Consider the following 22,071-nt stretch of genomic DNA (forward strand, 5'->3'; position numbering starts at 1 on the left):
ATGATAACGGCAACTACTCAGCCTTCCTGCTTACCACCTGACTTGTGATGTGAGATAGAACAGTTAAGTAAAACCACTGTGTAGCACTGAAAAACAAGAAGCCGGATGTGCATGGAATGACAATATATGGATGCTTGTGTGTACCTGTATACAAACTATCCACAGAAGCAAAGCTTTTTAATAACAATTAACAAACATCTACTTTCTTAACCACTTGACCTACAAAAGATTTACTCCCTTTTATGACCAGGCCATTCTTTTGCGATACGGCACTGTTACTTTAACTGACAATTGCACGGTCATGCAATGCTGTACCCAACTATTTGTTTACCACTGCATTTTGTATTTTTTGCAAAAAAAAAAAAAAAAAGACTAGAAATTGGGAAAAAATATATATATTTTTTTTAATTTATGCTATAAAATATATCCAATAAAACATTTTTAAAAATCAAATGTTTTCCTCAATTGAGGCCAATATGTATTCTGCTACATATTTTTGATAAAATAGATCCCAATAGGCAAATATTGATTGGTTATTGTATCTACAAACTTTAGAATATATACTAGAATTTGTATTTATTTATTTTTTCATACTAGTAATGGCGCCCATCAGTAACTTATAGCGGGACAGTGATATTGCCGCAGACATTCGGACACTAACTGAAACTTTTGATACTTTGTGGGAACAAGTGACACTAATACAGTACTAAAATAAATGCACTGTCACTGTACTAATGACACTGGCTGGGAAGGGCTTAAACATCTAGGGGAATCAAAGGGTTCACTCTGTGCCTAACATTTTTTTTGTGTGTGCACTATGTTGTGGTTTTACTAAGGGATGTGGTGGATTTTATTCCCTGTTTTACAGAGCTCTGCCTTGTTCAACTAGTCAGAACTCTGTCCTGTCTCCTTTCTTGCAGATCAGTGGGTGCCGGCGGACATCCATTGGCTGGCACCCGCTGATGGGTTTGTGCTGTGTCTAATCACAGCACAGCTGGGTCGCCGGCTAGGCGTTCTCAGGCCTCCTACCCGGAAGTGCCCGATCTACCTCTGTACAACTGATGCGGTCAGCAAGGGGTTAAATAAATCAACATTTTACTTGGATATGTTAGAAAAGTAATCTCCCTTTTGTTACACTGCACAAAGACTTCTAGTCTATAGCAACCCATTCCATGTAAGTACAGTACATAGTACAATTTAAAATACTAGTACACCATGCTTTGATAAATATGTGTATATGTATGTATATATATATATATATATATATATATATATATATATATATATATATATAATAGATATACTGTATATATACAGTATCTCACAAAAGTGAGTACACCCCTCACATTTTTGTAAATATTTTATTATATCTTTTTATGTGACAACACTGAAGAAATGACACTTTGCTACAATGTAAAGTAGTGAGTGTACAGCTTTTACAACAGTGTAAATTTGCCATCCACTCAACATAACTCAACACACCGCTGCCAACAAAAGTGAGTACACCCCTAAATGCAAATGTTCAAATTGGGCCCAAAGTGTCAATAAATGTAACATAAGTGTAACATCGCACCTTGACAGGAAAATGTTGCATCTATTAACCACTTGCCGACCAGCGGCCGCAGTTATACACTGGCAGGCTCCCACGATTAGCCAGTGGGGAAGCTGTGGCTTGGGGCCGGTGGTCGCGATAGCCGCCGGGCACCTGTGATCACTCCCTATGAAGAGAGAATGGTGGTCTGCTGTTGTAAACACAGCAGACTGTTGTTCTCTCTGCTATCAACACAGAGCTCCTGTGTTCCTGCTATTTAGGAACACAGGTATCTGTGTTGATGTTACAAGTCCATTCCCCACAGTTAGAAAACACCCCCTAGGCTCACACTTAACACTATGATCGCCCCTGAGTTAACCCCTTCCCTGCCAGTGTCATTATTACAGTAACAGTGCATATGTTTAGCACTGATTACTGTAGTAATGTCACTGGTCCCACCAAAAGTGTCAAAAAAATGTCAGTTAAGGGTCCTATCTGTCCTTCACAATGTTGCAGTCCCTCTAAAAATCGCTGATTGCCGCCATTACTAGTAAAAAAAGAAATACATAAAAATGACATAAAAATGACATAAATCTTTCTAAACCTTTTGCGCAAACCAATCAAAATACGATTATTGGGATTTTTTTTTTTTTACCAAATTATGTAACAGAATGCAAATTAGTCTAAAATGATGAAAAAATTAAATTTTTACTTTTTTTTTTGGGCGTGTTATATAGCAGAAAGTGAAAAATATTGTTTTTTTTTTTTTTAGAATTGTTGCTCTTTTTTTGTTTATAGCACAAAAAATAAAAATCGCACAGGTGATCAAATACCACCAAAAGAAAGCTCTATTTGTGGGGAAAAGGGACTTTTATTTGGGTACAGCATTGCACGACCGCACAATTGTCCGTTAAAGTAACGTAGTGCCAAATCACAAAAAATGGCCTGGTCATTAAGGGGGCAAATCTTCCGGTCCAGAAGTGGTTAAAAAAACTGCACATATATGATGCCAAAACATTAAAAAAAAAAAACATTTTTATATAAACTATTTCATAAAGTTCAGTATGCGGAATATACAGTACTTTCCAACTTTGACACTTGCAGGGCATTGAATAATGCATTGTGCTGAACAACTGTAAATGGAACAAAAGGTTTTGAGTTCACAAACTTAGAAGAATCAGACACATCTTAAAGTGGTATTAGGCCTGGTTCACACCTATGCAATTTTTGGTGCTTTTTGCAGAAACGCGCTACAGTCCATATAACATAGTTTCCTATTGGATACGTTCACATCCATGCTTTTTTCACCTGTTGCATTTTTGGAAAGGGTCAGGGACTTTTTTAACCAGTTCAGCTCTTTAGACATACTACGTACATCCAAAGAGTGAACCGTTAATCACAAGCTGATGGCTGCAATAGCAGCCATCAGCTTGTGTGTGTTTTGTTCAGCCACCTTTCGGCTTCAAAGTGAAAGTGATACAGACGCTCCATAGCTACCAATCACTTTCACAGAGCTGGCCGCTAGGTGCCTCCCCACTCTTCTCCTAAGGTTCCCAGGCTTTACCGCTATTACCAGTGCCTGGAAACACAGCTGTTGGCTAGGGGAGAGAGACTGCAGTGAGGCCGAGGCTAATCCATGCCTCAATCTCACATGGAAACAATGAAACTGGAAGTGATGTCACTGATGTCAGTGATGTCACAGTACAGCCAGGGGACACATCTAATCAAGCCAATCTGTGCTTGGTTAAATGGTGTGAAGGGCTGGAGAGACATTGGGGTCTATGAGATCCCTAAAGTCTCTATAAAGAGTACCTGTCACCTGCCCAATGCTATCACATAGGAGTTTATTAACCCCCTGTGCTAACAATCAAGTAACAATAAATAAAAAATAAAATAAAAAAGTTTTAAAAAATACAATTATAATAAAATATATAAAAATGAAAAAAAAAATTGCTAAAACCTCAATTGCTCCGCATACCTACGCAAACACAAGTTCAGGGTGTGCACTCATATGTAAAACGCGGTCACACCACATGTGTGACATATCACCGTGAATGTCGGAGTGAAAAGAATAATTCTAGCACAAGAAGTCCTAGTTAACTGATGAGCTGTAAAGGCTTTTAAAGCGTCACCTATGGTGATTTTTGGGCACCATCGTTTTTGGCCATATCGTGGGCACACGCAATTGTGATGCAACCTCATCTTTTATATTTTAACCAATAATGAGTATTATATGGTGTATTTTTGTGCTAAAATTTATTTTAATATATTTTTTCTGAAAATTTGCGTTTAATAAACAGTTGCGCAAAAATCTTGACTGCGTTTTGTTCTTTGAATTAAAGTTCATGTCAATCCTCTTCACCTCACTTTACACTTTAGTAGGTTAAGACTTAACACTTGTGTTTAGTAACGTTTCATGGTAACTGTTCATCTAAACTGTTGTTTTCATGTAAATGTTTATTTGACAATAACCCTTTACATAAGACTTTGTTATGGATATTTAGAGCAAGTTGTAGAATACATTTACAGCACAAGGTACAAAAATAGCTTTGGTTAAATTGAGAAATCTAGGTCATCCCATTGAAGCACATTGAGATGCATGAATAAATACTGAATGCCACTGAGTTTTCCTATCTGTCCTTTTGGCTTCTCTCTATTTATACGCACAGAGCAAACAAATGCTTTCCATGTGCCTATACCGTTTTGCATGTATTTTTAGCTGTGCTTAATATTATGTAATAACACTTTGTTGAGCCATTGACATTGACAAGCTATATTTTTGGAATTGTCAGTCCAGAAATACAAGTAACTTTTCGTATAGTAAATAAATTATGGTCTTTGTAGACAAATGGCAGAAATTGAAAACAAAGTAAACCTGCTACATTTGGTCATAGCATTTTGTCCTTTTACATCTTTATATAGATCATAATTTAGCTCCCAGACAGATAAATAAATGAAAGGTGATTACTTTGTTCAGGTGGTGGAAGGGAAGTAAACAGCTACCACTATCAAGGAATTAATGACAATTTTATTCATTCAGTTTTCCATGTGACAGTGATGGTGTAGCATGATTGGTCTAAGACTGTCACTTGGGTCTGGAAAAGGGTCCCCTGACCTTGTGTAAGCTCCAGCAACCTCAATTTGGTTTAAAATAGAATTAAATTAGCAATGCAGCATCTGCAAGCTCCCTTGTGGCCTCTGACCCCTCTTTCAGGCTTGGCTCTTGGTGCATGTTGATTGACAAGCCTAGAACCGCATGGCTTCCATACATGCACATATGTGTTAAATTCATTCCTGCACTGAGAGCGATCCACAGATTGTAGAATTGTCCATGTATGGACCAGTGTACACTTTTTAGAATTTTGCTAGTAGGCAGGTAAGAACCTTTAATTGCAGAAGAGGAATGCAGTTTTTCCTGTAATAAAATCCAGCTCACTTTTAATGGTAGCCCTACCTTCTCTGAAGAGAGATTAATGAAGAGCGTTAGCTGTGTTTAAGCTCCAAGTAACTTCCAGGTTGGTAAGTCAGAGTAGCTGAGGCAAAAGGGAAGGAATTTAGAAGTATAACAAAAGTACTTGTTGGAACCTTGCTATTCCTGCACAGGTATTGTACAGTTTTTGTTTTGCTTTTTTTTTTTTAATTAGCCTTTAGTTTTGGCATGTAGCACTTCTATTGTCAGGATGGGCATGCAAGTAGAAAAGATGGCTCCCCTGTGCAACATTACAGGCTAATTCGCATTCCTTCTTGTGGATGTAGGAATTAAGCACATGCTGATACTTACAGTATGTGCATGCTATCACGTACCTGGTAGCAGAGCCTGGTATGATGAGGAAGGCCTCTTTTACATTTCTGACTCGGGGGCCCCTGATAGTGTGAACAGAAGGCACAGGAGTGCAGAGTGACACAAGTGCCTGTAAGTCTTGCTAGCAGAGCAGGTGTCCATGCCATGTAATCACCAGAGGTCTTTAGTGAATCAGGCAGGCTGGGTGGCAGCTGGTGAGCAGCAGACCAAAGCAGGCTGGTACTGGCAATAGCAGGCAGGTGAGGCATGTACTGGTAGCAAATAGTGGGTAAGCAGGCACAGCTGGTTGACAGGTAGATCCTGGTGACAGAAGTAGAAATAGCAGAGTCAGGCAAGTCAGGTTATACACTGGCAAGACAGATCAGGTACAGGGGCACAGGTAAAGGCATGGTCAAGGTACAAACTGGGTCAAGAGCCAATCAGTGAAACAGTAGCAAAATGAGCAGGCAGAAGCGGTGGTCAGAAGGCAAGCCAGGGCTTTCCCATCCTTACAGCATTATAACCTTCATAAATATAGGTTTTGTAAAAGGGTTAAAGTACATCTCCTTTCCTCATCACCTAACCTTGAATTTCCAGCTAATGGGAGGTGCATTATTGGTACAAGAACAGGTGCAGGACAGTTGAAAGGAGTTTCCCTGACCCCCAGAATCCAGTTTAAGGTCCTTACACCCTTATAAACCACTAAATCTGCATACATTTTTATTGCCTCTAATGCATTGCCATCCTTTTGGCATATAACAATTCTACAAAAATGGTCCCAAACCAATTAAATCTGATTAACACCCGAGCTGCAATCCCAATTGTTATGGGTATATTATCTTCACTACTGAGACTAATATAAGCACAACTGAAATATATTCAAATGTTTGTTTGTATGAAGATATTCTAGCCTAAGTCTTTTCTTTACACCATTTTTTTTAGATGACAAGGCATTTTAACAATTATTTACAAATGTGATTAGAGTCCTAATTATATTAACATAAAAGCTTTTTGTTTGATTCTTTTTATAGATAGAAAGCCGAATAAAGCAATTTATGCTGTTGACTAAAAGTTAATAGCCATAACTATTAAAATCACATATCTCACATTGAATCAATAAAGGCATTTCTGTATAAAAATGTATTCTTGTCACTTCCACCCCATGCAGCAAAATGCAGACCTGTCTTTGTGAACACATTTGATAATTACAACTACACATTTTGTTTTGCTTCATCACACTTAACTATAGGCAGCTCAAATTGAACCAACAGAATAAAAAAAAAAGCAGCACAGTATCTTCCATCTGTTTTTAATTAAAAACTGGATATGTCGCCTACTGTTTTCTCTAAATTCTGTTTGCAAACAGTAGGAGGAAACTTTTCAATTACTTACACTGGGTTCCCATTTGCCTGCTCAAGTGGAAAGCACATTATAGAACACCCCTAAAAATACTGATTTGCTTCAGTATGAATGCAGAGCAAAATGCTATGAATACTGGTAAGGTCGTTTATGATGTTAAAGACATGTTATCCCAAAAACAAAAATGTAGCAATCTGTGGTGGCTGCATAGGTTTTCTTTTTTTCAGGCAAACAATATTTTCAACAAAACAAAAAATATATGTTGGTCTTGCCTGGAATGCAATATTGATGTGGCTTTCTCTGAGATGAACTGGAAGCATAAAACCATCATATCTTTCTTCTGTAATCCAGTCATCTACTTATCCCCTTAACAGAATGAGTGATGGCCAAATTATTAGACAGGATGTAACTGTAATTTTACTAAATAGCAATAATGCAAATTAGGTTCAGGATGGTAAAAAAAACATGCATACACTACAGAACAGTCCAAAAGTGGTCTGCTTATGAAAGCTGTTCAAACGTGAATTCTTCAAAGCAATGTCTCTGTGGCTCAAACAGGGTAATGTGGCTGCATAGCATAATCTTTATAAGACTATGAGGTTGATTTATATAAAGCAAATAGACTGTGCACTTTGCAAGTGCAGTTGCTTAAGAGCTTAGTAAATGAGCAGAAGCTCTGCCAACTTCCATCATCCAATCATGGGCAAACAAAAATGTTTTTTTTTTATTTTCCTTGCATGTGATTGGGTATTGTTTGCAAAGTGAAGCTTTACTTGATTTACTAAGCTTTGGAACTGCACTTGCAAAGTGCATAGTCTATTTGCCTTTAATAAACCAATCCCTATATAACATCAGGTTGTCTAGCTGAGAATCATTTCTTCAGTAAAACAGTTCATAACAAAAATAGCTATTTTTGCCTAATTCTAATATAATGATAATATTATTATTATTATTATTATTATTAATAATAATAATAATATTAATAATAATATAAAAGCATCCCTCCCAGTGAGGTACAAAAAGAGCAAAAAGCTGGAGGGATTCATGACCCAAGGACAAAGGGCCACCCAATTGTAACAGGAGTACTCTACTATTAATTGAGGAGGTATAGTTGGGTCTTCCAAAGAAGCTTCCCGCTCTTAGGTTCCTGCATGCCTGTCCACATACTGTTTCTGACAGCAAAGGGCTGCTCACCTTGCTAAATATCACTTGCTCGGCTACCTCTGCTTCATCAAGTAGGGAGAGAGGGAAGCTAAGGGCTGTATACCCCCTGACCATGATAAGAAAGCCAGGGAGTTGTGTGAAATCGAGTTGAATGGGGCATGTGACTGCATTTGAGCATAGTGAGTAAATGGGCACTCTGTTGCACTCTTTAACCACTTGCCGACTGCCTACAGTATATTTACTGCGGCAGTCAGCCGCTCCTGGGCAAACTGACGTAGTACTACGTTGCTTGCCCAGGAGCCTGTAGGGGGAGAGCGCACGCCGCGGGAGGCACGCTCCCGCCCCGCTCGTTCACTGACATCGGAGTGGCCGGCGGACATCGGAGCCACCGGTCACTCGCGATCTCACTCCAAAGAGAGAGAAAGGCAGATGGCTGTTGTAAACAGTGTCGTCTGTCATTCTCCCTTAGATCATGACAGAGGCTATGCGATCCTGCTATGTAGGATCATATGTCTCTGTTATGATCTAACAATCCACGCCCCTTGACAGTTAGAATCATGCCCCTAGGGACACATTTAACCCACTGATCACCAATAAAGTTAACCCCTTCCCTGCCAGTGTCATTTTTACAGTAACAGTGCATATTTATAGCACTGATCACTGTAGTAATGTCACTGGTACCCCCAAAAGTGTCAAAAATGTCAGTCAGGGGTCCGATCTGTCTGCCACAATTCTGCAGTCCCGCAAAAAAATCGCAGATCGCCACCATTACTAGTTAAAAAAAAAACAATAAAAATGACATAAATCGTTTCCGTAGTTAGTAAACGCAATAACTTTTGTGCAAAACAATCAATATATGCTTATTGTGATTTTGTTTACCAAAAATATGTAGCGGAAAACAAATTGGCCTAAAATGTTAAAAAATTTTGATTTTTACATTTTTTTGACAATTTCATATAAAAAAATTGAAAAATATTGTTATTTTTTCAAAATTGTCGCTTGTCGTTTTTTTGTTTATAGCGCAAAAATTAAAAATCACACAGGTGATCAAATACCACTAAATGAAAGCTCTGTTTGTGGGAAAAAAAAGGACGTCAATTTCATTTGGGTACAGCGTCGCACGACCGCGCAATTGTCCGTTACACTCACGCAGTGCCTTTGATCAGCCAAATCCTCCGGGGCTTAAGTGGGTTAATAATGAACATGAAAAAAGGCAGACATGTTTCAAGTCCAGTCTGGGAGACAATGACAGCTTCTCCATAGATACATTAAAGAACGGTGTGTAGCCACCCAGGTAGAGGAAGTGGATTTTTTTATAAAAAATTACCACTGTAAAAAAATTTTTGGAAGACTGTTTGAAAGCTTGAAGAAACTTTTTCAGTACACACTGATTATAAAGTATACATCAGCAGGTAGAACATGGTATCCTCGTTTCTCAATTTTTCATTTCTTGAGTTCTTTTGACTGGAGGCTCTAGTAGTCCACTCTTTGATTTATTGTTTGTAAAGTGTTTAAGACACAAAGCAGTAGGTGCATGAACCCAGATCATTAAAAAATCTATTTTGATTGCTGCTTTAAACACTGTACTTTGTACGTTGCTTTTTTCATACTTGTATAATAAGTCTGCATATTTATATTTGGATATTTATTTTGTGACCTTTCCAATTGTATATGCTGCTGGCTACCACTTTATTATTTATCAGAATGCAACTATATTTTCCATCTTCTCCACTATCTATTAACAACAAGATTTTTCCCAATTCAGTCTATGTCATTGTAAGGGGTTTTCCTTTATGTCTCCATGCCTCCCCAATCAGTTTAGTTCTAGCAGAGAGGAGGGTGACCTTTCCCATGCACCTGTGTGCTGCAAGTGGCCACCCACTAGCTCAGATAGAAAGCAGAAGTTTTATGGATAGATTACCTTAACCACTTGCTAACCTCCCCATAGAAGATTTACTGCTACAGGGTAGCCGTTCTGTGCAGAATCACGTATATAAATTATTCTGCAGTTCTTGATAGAGGGGCACGCATGCGGGCCACTGGTGTGGCGTTTCTGCTGTGATTAGTCACAGCACAAAATGATCAGCGGGTGCCAGCCAAAAGGATGTCCATGGGCACCCACTGATCATCAAGGAGAGACACAGAACAGAACTCTATCTATGTAAACCATGCAGAGCTCTATTCTGACAGTGGGAATGTGATGAATTTTCTTTCCCTGCAAAGCAGGTTAAGAAAATCCATCACATCCTTTAGTAAAAACATCACACATAGTACACAAAAACACTGGTGAGGCACACATTTAAACCTTTGATCATCCTAGATGTTTAACCCCTTCCCAAACAATGTCATTAGTACAGTGATAGTGCATATTTTTAGCACTGATCACTGTATTAGTGTCACTGGTTCCCACAAAGTGTCAAAAGTGTCAAATAATTGTCCACTGCATTATCACGGTCCCACTTTAAGTTGCTTATCGCCACTATTACTAGTATAAAATAAATAAATAAATAAAAATACCAGTATATATACAATAGTTTGTAGACTCTATAACTTTTGCACAAACCAATCATTATATGCTTATTGGGATTTTTTTTACCAAAAATATGTAAAAGAATACATACTGGCCTAAATTCATGAAGAAATTAGATTTTTTACATTTTTTATTGGATATGGTTTATAGCAGAATGTAAAAAAAAAATTTTTTTTTTGTTTATAGCGCAAAAAAATAAAAAAAATAAACAGTGGTGATCAAATACCCCCAACATAAACCTCTGTTTGTGGGGAAAAATTATATAAATTTAATTTGGGTACAGCATTGCATGACTGCGCAATTGTCAGTTAAAGTAACTCAGTACCGTATCACAAAAAATAGCCTGGTTATGAAGGAGGGTAAATCTTCTGGAGGTCATGTGGTTAAACCAAACACAAAAAATTTTATTTTCAAAAATTTTGATAGGTGCATGCATAGGATCTTTGGGATATCCAGGCCTATGTATACACAAATACAGTGATTCATTTATGGTGTTGATGGTATCAGGACAGCGACTTCAGATATTAATGATCATGAAACAAAAGGACAGTTTACACTTTATTCAGGAGAATGAAAACCCTATGAAAAATATATAGAGTAAACCAAGGTCTGCTTATATAAATATTGTTAAAGGCATACATGAGTTTCCAGAAAGTATCTGCCTAAAGTGCATTTTTAGGTTATTACACCCCAAATAAGCTATCACAGCTTGTAAAAAGCAGTCTGCCTTGCAGTTCTCAGATGAAAAATAGTATATTTACATTAGCAAGCAACACTCTGGGTGTAAATTCATTCAAGAATAAAATGCTGTTACGTGCAAACATCTCCCTAGCTGGTGCAAGGGTAATGGAGCATACAGTATACATATCTACAAATAGCTAAGAGTCAGAGGAGATCTGTGCATTTCAGCAAATCTTAGATAATATTGCTCTATCACAGATGAAAAGATGCTATTTTTGTACTGAATTATATTGCATTTTTTAAAACATGCATTCATAATAAACCATATAAAGTCATACAGAGCTGACTGGCTACTTTGTTCATTTTAGACTTGCTGTAAAAAAACTGAATTTATAATTTATCCTTATCAGTTCATATATATTTATATATATATATGGTATGTTATTTTGTAATAGTAGGGAAATAAACAATGTACTATCATGAACTGATCCCTATATGATTGGAAAAGCAAATGTGCAAAACCACAGGTGCTAAATTAAATTTAGAATCATTTTTCAGTACATTGACATTTTCTTCTTAATGCTTGCATGTAAGCTGCTGTGCCTAAGGACCAAAGATACAATTTTAAGACACGATGGAATAGCTTGGAGAGAATATAACATTGTTGGCCAATGCTATAAACTTAAAGGTGCTAAGGTAATAAAAACAAATTGACTATTCACTTGGCAAGGGAAGTTGCACTCTGCAAAGGAACTTTCCCCAGAGCTTAGAGAATGAGATGATGCTCTTCTGACTTCCATTATCCAATCATTTGCATGTTATACTTACCTGCTCTATGCAATTGGATTTGCACAGAGTGGCCCGGATCCTCCTCTTCTCGGGTCCCCCCTTCCTGTTGAGTTCCCTCCACAGCAAGCAGCTTGCTATGGGGACACCCAAGCCGATTCACAGCTCTGTGTGTCCATTCAGACAACCTGCCCCCATCCTCTCTCTCTCGTGATTGGCTGACTGACCTTGATTGACAGCAGCGGGAGCAAATTGCACTGCACTGCTGTCTCAGCCAAAGAGGAGGAGAGTCCAGGGCAGCTGAGACACTCCTGCAACATTGCTGGATAAAGATGGGCTCGGGTAAGTATTACAAGGACTGAGGAATGCTGCTGTACACAGAAGGTTTTTTTTTTATCTTAAAGCATAGAATACATTAAGATAAAAAAATTCTGCCTTTACAAACCCTTTACATTTGATTGGGTATTCCCTTTAAAGTAAAATTGCACCACATTCACTAAGGGAGAATTCATTGCAAAGGATCTCCCTGGTTGATTTCAGTAAATTACCCAAAATAGTCAGTTTACCAAAAACTGATGCTTAAAGTACACTATATGGCAAAATGTATGTAGACACTTCGCCAAATAATTCAGTGGTGCAAAGTCAGGTCCATAAAGGCATGAATCAATAAGTTTTCTGTGAAGGACCTCAAGTGGCCTACACAAAGCCCTGACCTCAAGTCTATTGAACACATTTAGGATAATTAAGAACTTGTTTAGTATCTGACGTCACAATATTGTTTTGGCTAAATGGGAAAAAAATCCCCCTAGACACATTCCAAAATCTTCTTCTCAGAAGAGTGAAGGTTGTTATAACAGCAAGGTGGCAGGAGATTAACTTGGGTTCTTGCAGTGGAATGTCCAAAAAGCTTATAGAGGTGTGATGGTTAGTTGTTCACAAACTTTTGGCCTTTAGTGTATATGTAAACACAAATACTAAAATAACATACAGTATATGCTTTAACATGGTAAAGTAATTTCAAAAGTAATTTTTAGTATATATAAATTTTCAGCATTCAGTTAAATAAAACCCAGTGTAGGTCCTTGTGAAGGCATTTCCAACCATAGGGTGACAATGGTCTGTGTCAGTTGCTGCCGCTGCTCACATTTTTTTGGCAGCGGCAAACAAACCTGGCCCCCCTACTTGCACTAACACCACCCTCCCTCCCCTCATGGGAGACAGACGGAAAGGCAACAATCAGTGGCCTTACCTTAGGAGGCTGACTATGAGGTGGTGCTGGATCTGGAGTAGGGCTCCTGGAATCTTAAAAAGGCTGTTGCTTCCCCTTCGCCCATCCACCTGCTGCTTCTCGCTCCAGCTTGCAGAGGGAAGATTCAGGGCCATTGCTTCTCCTAAGTCTCCCTGGCCAATCGGGTCTCAGTTCTTGGAGTGCATGCATGTAAACATGAATATTTTGCAGAAATTAGGCTGATATTTAATAAAAGATTAAAACATTTTTGTTAAAAATGCCAATTGTTTATTATGCACAATATCATAGATACAGTATGGTCACAATCTAGAACATCAGTAAACCACTTCTAATCATTCAGTCATAATCTATGGAGTTGATTTACTAAAGGAAAATAGGCTCTTCACGTTGTAAGGTAAGTTGCAGTTTGCAAGGGAATTTTCCCCAGAGCTTAGTGAATGAGATGAAGTTCTGTAAAGTGCAGATAATACCTCTCAAAAATGAATCATGCAGTTGTGCCAAAGATTATTGAAAAGCCCCTCCCCATGCACTTCTTACAGTGTTCTTCTCTTTGAAAACAAAGAAGGTAAGTGCACATCCACCATATAGTATGCTCAATCTGCTCACCTTATACCTTAGAAACCTTAGGTATTGGAGATCAGGTCCACTAAAGCTGTATGAAAAGAGGTTAAATCTCCAATCCCATCCAATAAACACTCATGAGTTAATAGGGTCTCTTTCTCCTGTCACCAGACAAGTTTCTAACCTGGAGAGCTGCTACATGTGAGCTTCCATTTTTATTGTCTACTCTGCCTAGGTGTGGGAAACACGTGAGGAGTTGCTTTCCAAGAATCGCTGGTGTGTTGGCACAAATAGTTTTTGAGCACTATTATTTGCACCTTACATGTTAGAGGATTGTATGTTTATCAAGTGTGATTTGAACAGTGCAGTGAGCACTATGATATTTCTTTTTTCTCTGTGTCATATTGGATACAAGGAAGATGGGGTATTTGTAACCTTTTCATGCTGGTATTTCTGTGGATGTGAAAGAGTGGTTACACTCAATCTTTTATTTATTTGACAAGCTTATAATAGACCTCTTTCAAACTAAGAGGTTGTGGGTTTAATGTGTGTCAAGTGAGCACAGTGTGCATGGCGAAGACAGATTTGGAGCATATTCACAGATTTTTTTAATTGAAGATTGCACTGTTAGGTCTTTATAAATTCTGGACTATGTTTTGAACTGAAGCAAAGATCTAGACTTCAAAGTGTAACCACCAATATATCCCAATCACCCTGTGCTTTTGGAAAATTAAAATAATTAAATAATTAATATTGTTCACAATCAATGCATAACCATAAACGATGTAGCTGCTGCCATATAATAAGTAAATCAGTAAACGGTGTGCATAACTTCGCCTGTAGAAATTCACATAAAGGTCAAACACACAAGCAGCGCTCAGGTAATGTATGACCCACAAGGGGATATATATAGAAGTGAGTTCACAGTCTTATCCGCCCAATCCAAGGGCTAAGATGGCCAATCACCACAAAGTGTAGCAGAAAACACATATATGCCTCCACCCCACCACGTGACCCCATCTTAGGCAATGCTCACTCACCAGAGATATCCAGAGATGTATAGTAACGAAGTAGAACTAATTCGCTACTGTACTTAAGTACCGAAATGCGGTATCTGTACTTTCCTAGAGTAGAATTTTTTTCTCCTACTTCTACTTTTACTTCACTACATTTTTTCGATGATTTCGATACTTCTACTCAAGTATTTTTTTTTTGTGCTGCATAGTTACTCGTTACTTTTAAAAAAAATACCACTGCCAGTACAGTAGATGGCAGGTTGCATAAAGCTCAAAAAAATGTGTATAATGTCATTTGTAAATCAGCGCATACGAAAATAAAGGCTGTGTATAATAAAAGCTGCTATACCAAATCTTTCCAATAAAAAGAAAATATGAAACAAACAAATAAATGGTGCTACAGCGCTTAAAGTGCATCAAGAAACTACTAACAAACACAGGTTAATCATTTGAATAAATCATTTGAAATAATAAAAACAATATGATGTTCATACTTTTGACTTCTTTCTTTAATAACTACATAACACAGTACTTGTACTTCTACTTTCAGTACTTGAGTAGAAATTTTTTTTCAAAACTACTGGTACTTTTTACTTTTAGTACTTAAGTAGCAAATTTTTTGAAAAAACTACTTGCAATACTTAAGTAAAAAAAATGTTGAATACTTTAGTACTTCTACTTAAGTAACTTTTTCTGTGAGCACTTCCACTTCTACTCAAGTAATTTTTTGATCGAGCACTTGTACTTTTACTCAAGTAGAAATTTCGAGTACTTTATACAAGTCTGGAGATATCATATACTGTGCCTTTTAAATATCGTCCAATGCTTGATTAAAATTGCCCCAAACACATAAGCCGATCCACCTTCTAATGGTATACGGCAGTTCCTCCACAACCGAGTCCACAAGGATGTAAGAACTCCACACACTCCAGTGTCTCAAAGCTCAGGTGGTATATGGAACAAGCATATGCAGGGAAAAAGGAGGTCTCATAGGGTAATATTTCAAACAACCTTTATTGAAATACCCCCCCAATCCCGTACTCAATACACTCACAAAATTAGAAGCATATGGCACAGTGAATCCAATCCAATACACAGACATACACGGGTTTTGAACTGATTGCGTTTTGAAGGATGTTCATTGGTGTTTTTGGGACATTTTGGACTTTTGTAGGCAAAGTGTCTGAATTCACGTTGGATATTTCCATTAGTGCTGCACTATTTTGTTGGTTTCTACTATCTGTTTATGGTGTGAATCACCTGCTAGTACATGCTTGCTAATACATGGATTTTAGGGGTGTAGGCATAATTGTCCATACAGTAGTTTCTATATTTTTCAGCACATCTGCAGCGCTGGAGCAGTGAAGTGTTAAAGGGGCCAAATAATGCCTTCTTTAGTTATTTTCTGATTAATTACACGTGATGGTGGGGTAAGGGGGGGGGAAGGACTGCAAGCCTCTGAGGTCATGGTGAACTGGTAAGGATTAGTGTTGAGCGAACATGAACTGTATTGTTCGGGTCCGTACCGGATAATTGGATTTTTGTTACCTGGACACGGACCCGAAACCTTTACTGTATGTTTGTATGTTCGGGTTTAAAATCCGTGTTCGGTAATCTTATTTCCTGTATGTAATGGCGCGGTTTTAATGGCGGGCTTTCAACAGTCAATCAACAAGTGTTTAACTGGTGTGCCTTAAGCCATCTCAGCCATGCTTACTAATGTATTAGTAGCTGTGATTGGCCAGCTGAAGCATGTGACCCAGGTCTTTATAAGCTCGAGAGACACAGCGCGGTGCATCAGTCTGCTGTAGTGTAGGGAGAGAGCACACATCATAACGGTGCTGGCTGCTGCTGATTAGGGACAGACAGGGAAAAACAACATTGTGCCCGAAAAGAATGCAGGGACAGGTCGGAGTGTAGGCAGGGAAAGATATTTGAGCATTTTAGGGACAGGCTGGAGAGATTAGGCAGGGAGAGATTGGGAGACACAGGACAGAACAATCGTCCGTTAGATCTACATCGATTTTGCTGTGTGGGGGGTGGTGCAGTAAACAATCTTTTTGCCCTCACTTGAGACCACTGAGGAGGAGGAGGAGGGAGAAAAAAAATAATTTTATCAGTCTGTTGTGTGCAGCATTCAGCTATATTTCACTACAGAGTGCAGTTCTAATCTGCTATTTAAAAAATTACAAATTTAAAGGGGAATTTTTTTTAAGAGCACTTGCCATGCTCTTAACTACATTTTGCTGCCATTTGCAGCACTCTAGCCCTTTCCATTGGTTTTTTTAGAGCCATTTTAGTGCCTAAAAGTTCGGGTCCCCATTGACTTCAATGGGGTTCGGTGTCCGGGTAAAGTTCGGAAAAAGTCCGGGTCACGGACCCGGACTTTTTTTTCAAGTTCAGCCGAACCCGCCCAACACGGACATCCAGGTGTCCGCTCAACTCTAGTAAGGATCATAAAGGCACTTCTACTAGTTTACACTGGATGGAAGTGGGGAACAAAACTGTGTGTTTTATAATGAAAGTACACTTTAACCTCATTAGTTCCCACTGCCTCTCCCAAAATATATACAAAGAATACACTTTCTATTGGAATGAATAGAGATCATGGTGTGCTTGTATGGGAACAGCAGGACCCAACACTGAGGAATTTCCAGAAGAGGTGGTGCTGCACCAAGCAGCAGGTGACACAGAAAATCTCAGCAGTCAGGAAGGTACAGTGCCTTGCGAAAGTATTCGGCCCCCTTGAACTTTGCGACCTTTTGCCACATTTCAGGCTTCAAACATAAAGATATAAAACTGTAATTTTTTGTGAAGAATCAACAACAAGTGGGACACAATCATGAAGTGGAACGAAATTTATTGGATATTTCAAACTTGAAAAATTGGGCGTGCAAAATTATTCAGCCCCTTTACTTTCAGTGCAGCAAACTCTCTCCAGAAGTTCAGTAAGGATCCCTAAATGATCCAATGTTGACCTAAATGACTAATGATGATAAATAGAATCCACCTGTGTGTAATCAAGTCTCTGTATAAATGCACCTGCACTGTGATAGTCTCAGAGGTCCGTTTAAAGCGCAGAGAGCATCATGAAGAACAAGGAACACACCAGGCAGGTCCGAGATACTGTTGTGGAGAAGTTTAAAGCCGGATTTGGATACAAAAAGATTTCCCAAGCTTTAAACATCCCAAGGAGCACTGTGCAAGTGATAATATTGAAATGGAAGAAGTATCAGACCAATGCAAATCTACGAAGACCTGGCCGTCCCTCTAAACTTTCAGCTCATACAAGGAGAAGACTGATTAGAGATGCAGCCAAGAGGCCCATGATCACTCTGGATGAACTGCAGAGATCTACAGCTGAGGTGGGAGACTCTGTCCATAGGACAACAATCAGTCGTATACTGCACAAATCTGGCCTTTATGGAAGAGTGGCAAGAAGAAAGCCATTTCTTAAAGATATCCATAAGAAGTGTCGTTTAACGTTTGCCACAAGCCACCTGGGAGACACACCAAACATGTGGAAGAAGGTGCTCTGGTCAGATGAAACCAAAATCAAACTTTTTGGCAACAATGCAAAATGTTATGTTTGGCGTAAAAGCAACACAGCTCATCACCGTGAACACACCATCCCCACTGTCAAACATGGTGGTGGCAGCATCATGGTTTGGGCCTGCTTTTCTTCAGCAGGGACAGGGAAGATGGTTAAAATTGATAGGAAGATGGATGGAGCCAAATACAGGACCATTCTAGAGGAAAACCTGATGGAGTCTGCAAAGGACCTTAGACTGGGACGGAGATTTGTCTTCCAACAAGACAATGATCCAAAACATAAAGCAAAATCTACAATGGAATGGTTCACAAATAAACATATCCAGGTGTTAGAATGGCCAAGTCTAAGTCCAGACCTGAATCCAATTGAGAATCTGTGGAAAGAACTGAAAACTGCTGTTCACAAACGCTCTCCATCCAACCTCACTGAGCTTGAGCAGTGTTTGTTTTGTTTTGCAAGGAGGAATGGGCAAAAATTTCAGTCTCTCGATGTGCAAAACTGATAGAGACATACCCCAAGCGACTTACAGCTGTAATCGCAGCTAAAGGTGGCGTTACAAAGTATTAACTTAAGGGGGCTGAATAATTTTGCACGCCCAATTTTTCAGTTTTTTTATTTGTTAAAAAAGTTTGAAATATCCAATAAATTTTATTCCACTTCATGATTGTGTCCCACTTGTTGTTGATTCTTCACAAAACATTACAGTTTCATATCTTTATGTTTGAAGCCTGAAACGTGGCAAAATGTCAAAAAGTTCAAGGGGGCCGAATACTTTCGCAAGGCACTGTAAGTATGTGGCCGGTTAGTGATGCTGTACTGCAACACAGAGGTGTAAATGTGCCACACAGAAATGCATAGACATGTGTTTTATGCTCTGACTTTTAGCATGTTTATAGAAATCCTTGAACTGCTTACACATTAATCTATAATTATTCTTCTGCTATTGTTACCAGAGTATATTGTTATACATCTAGACGTAAATAGGCATTCCGCTTTTCATGACATCATATCTGTCTTTTTCTTTGTTTTGGGATGTTGCACACTATGTAACTAATGTAACTAAGCTTTAACTTTCTGTATTGTGGTTGTAATACAATACTGTCTAGTTAGACCCCGTTCACACTGGGGCGAGCCGTCTTTGCCGGGCGACCTGTGAAGTCGCGGCGCGCAGCTCGCACCGCGACCTCGGAGCGGCCGGCACGGACTTCATATAATTGAAGTCAATGCAGGTCGCTCCGGGTCGCCCCAAAGAAGCTCCGGACCCTTTTTCTAAGTCGGAGCGACTTGTGTCGCTCCTATTAGAATGGGTCCACAGCTTCTCTATGGCAGGCGACCTACGGCGACCTGTCAGGCGACCAGGTCGCCTGACAGGCCGCCCCAGTGTGAACCGGCTCTTAAAGATGTATTATATTAAATGTAATTCTTTGTTAAAAATACATTATTACATAATTAATTGTATCAGCTTAGTATATAACCTATCTGAAGTAAAATACAAAGACACAGGGTTATTATGTTACATGGGTGAAATGTGACAGTGGCAGTGTCATATGATTGGCTTCACTTGGTAATCTATTGACTGCTCCATTTGGTCAAATGATGGTTTTCGTTAATTAACCCTTTTGCTGCCAGGCCCTGTCCTCCACTTTTAAACTTAGCTGGCCAGGCCATTCTTGCAAGTTTTCCTGTTTTTTTATTTTTCCCTTACAACTCTCGGAGTTTGTTAAAGACCCCCCCCCCCAACCATATATTTTCTGAAAGCACATGACCAGTAGAATACAAATAAGGTGCTACTGATTTTTAGGGCACAATAAAATTTATGCAAATGTTTATCAAAACAAAATTTTTGATAAAAATACACTAAAATCATTATTAGCAGATAAAAACACCGCGAATTATACACAATTCCTGCTAAATATAAAAGCTAACCTGTATTGAGTTAATAACTAAACACTATTTGTAAATTTTAGATTGCTCCTTTTTGCGAAATGGTGAAAATCGAACATACGCAAAAATGGAAATATCCATATTCTCAAAAAACCTAGAGGTTTTCATTGTTCCCTTCCAGCTTTCAGAGTTTGTTTAAGACCCCCCCCCCCCCAACCATATATTTTCTAAAAGCACATGACCTGTAGCATAAAAAAGGTGCTACTGATTTTAACGCTCTGTGATATTTGCGCAAATGTTTATCAAAACTATATATTCACAAAAAATTCTCTAAATTCCTTTTTAGCAGATATAAACAGAGCCAATTTCACAAAATTCCTGCTAAATTCCTACTAAATATAAAAGCTTAACCTGTATTGAGTTAATAAAAAACAAATATTTGTAATTTTTAAATTACGCCTTTTTACAAAATGGTGAAAATTGAACGTACACAAAAATGTAAAGAACCACATTTCTCTAAAAATTTTAAGGTTTTCATTGTTCCCTTACAGCTTTCAGAGTTTATTAAAGACCCCACAAACCATATATTTTCTGAAAGCATAGGACCAGTAGAATAAAAGGAGGGTGCTACTGATTTTTAAGACCTACGATATTTGCGCAAATGTTTACCAAATCAATATTTCTGCTAAAAATACACTAAAATCATTTATAGCAGAAACAAACACAGCACATTTTACTAAATGTTTGCTAAATTCCTACTAAATGTAAAAGCTTAACCTGTATTGAGTTAATAAATAACAAATATTTGTACATTTTTAATTGCACCTTTTTGCAAAATGGTGAAAACTGAACATACACAAAATTGTAAATAACCAAATTTCTCAAAAAATCTGGAGGTTTTCATTTTTCTGCTCTGATAAACAGTGTCTAATTATGTAAATAATCAAGGATCTATAATTAAGAAGATTCTCAACTTATTTGCAATTATCAACAACTACTCAAGATCGTTTATTGGCGCTAACTTGAAGATAAGAGGAATACAATTTTGTGCAAAAATATATATATTTATTAAATAAAATCAGTGCAGAATAATGTCAAAAATATAACTGGTAAAAAACACAAAATACGGAACAAAATTCAATAATATGTATCACACAGGTAATGTGAGAAATGCAATCAAAGGATATTATTACAGAATATCAAAGTAACCAAAACCCATAACTTCTGGAATGTGATTAATTGCTTCTCATGAGCTTACAAAATATGGACACAAAATTTGACAGATTTGACATGTGACCTCTCTCAGCCAACAGATGTTCACATCCCAATGTTTAAAACAAAATGTTTGGACAAAAATTGTTACACAATGCACCAAGACTTGCTAGAAGTCAAGATTGTGCTTGGTAAAATAAAATTCTACTAGGTTAATTTATTTTAGGAATACATCACAACTGCACCATTTACTATGGACTGAAATCAGCCACAAGGGGATTTATACATATGTGTGTAAATTCCCAATATTAGAAAATAGATCCTGCAGTTAGAATGATCTAAATTCAAATCTTGATGCTATAAAGATAATAATGGTTCAGTCATATGTATATGGCAAGCAAATTGCCTATAGAAAATATAGAAATGTATACTTTACCAAAGACTTCTATGTCTGTTGCCTGGGATGGCACTTTTGAATAGCCTGCCTCAGCTTCAAATGTCTTCCATCAGTGTGTCAGAACCTCATCAGAGCATCCTACTTCCTTCCTGATCTTTTCAGGTCTCTCTTCTCCTCTTCTTACATTAAACTTTTATACTTTGGGAATGTGGGCGTGGATCTTGTTTTCCACATGAAAACACGTCAGGTAGGGCCTAATTTACTATGTGGCTCTACCTCGCCATTATCAACAGGGCGACTGTTTGTCTGTATAAAAATTTGGGGAAAATAGTTTAATTCAACAATTTTCTCAAAGATAACCTTCTGA

General features: G+C 38.1%; 1 protein-coding gene across 1 annotated transcript in view; it reads left to right on the top strand.

Annotated features, from left to right (window-relative positions):
- Positions 1-22,071, top strand: part of DMD (dystrophin) — a 3,625,631-nt gene that overhangs the window by 2,443,912 nt on the left and 1,159,648 nt on the right. The gene's annotated exons all lie outside the window — the stretch shown is intronic.

Source organism: Pelophylax lessonae, assembly GCF_965119305.1.
Source record: "Pelophylax lessonae genome assembly, chromosome: 2".
Lineage (NCBI taxonomy): Eukaryota > Metazoa > Chordata > Amphibia > Anura > Ranidae > Pelophylax > Pelophylax lessonae.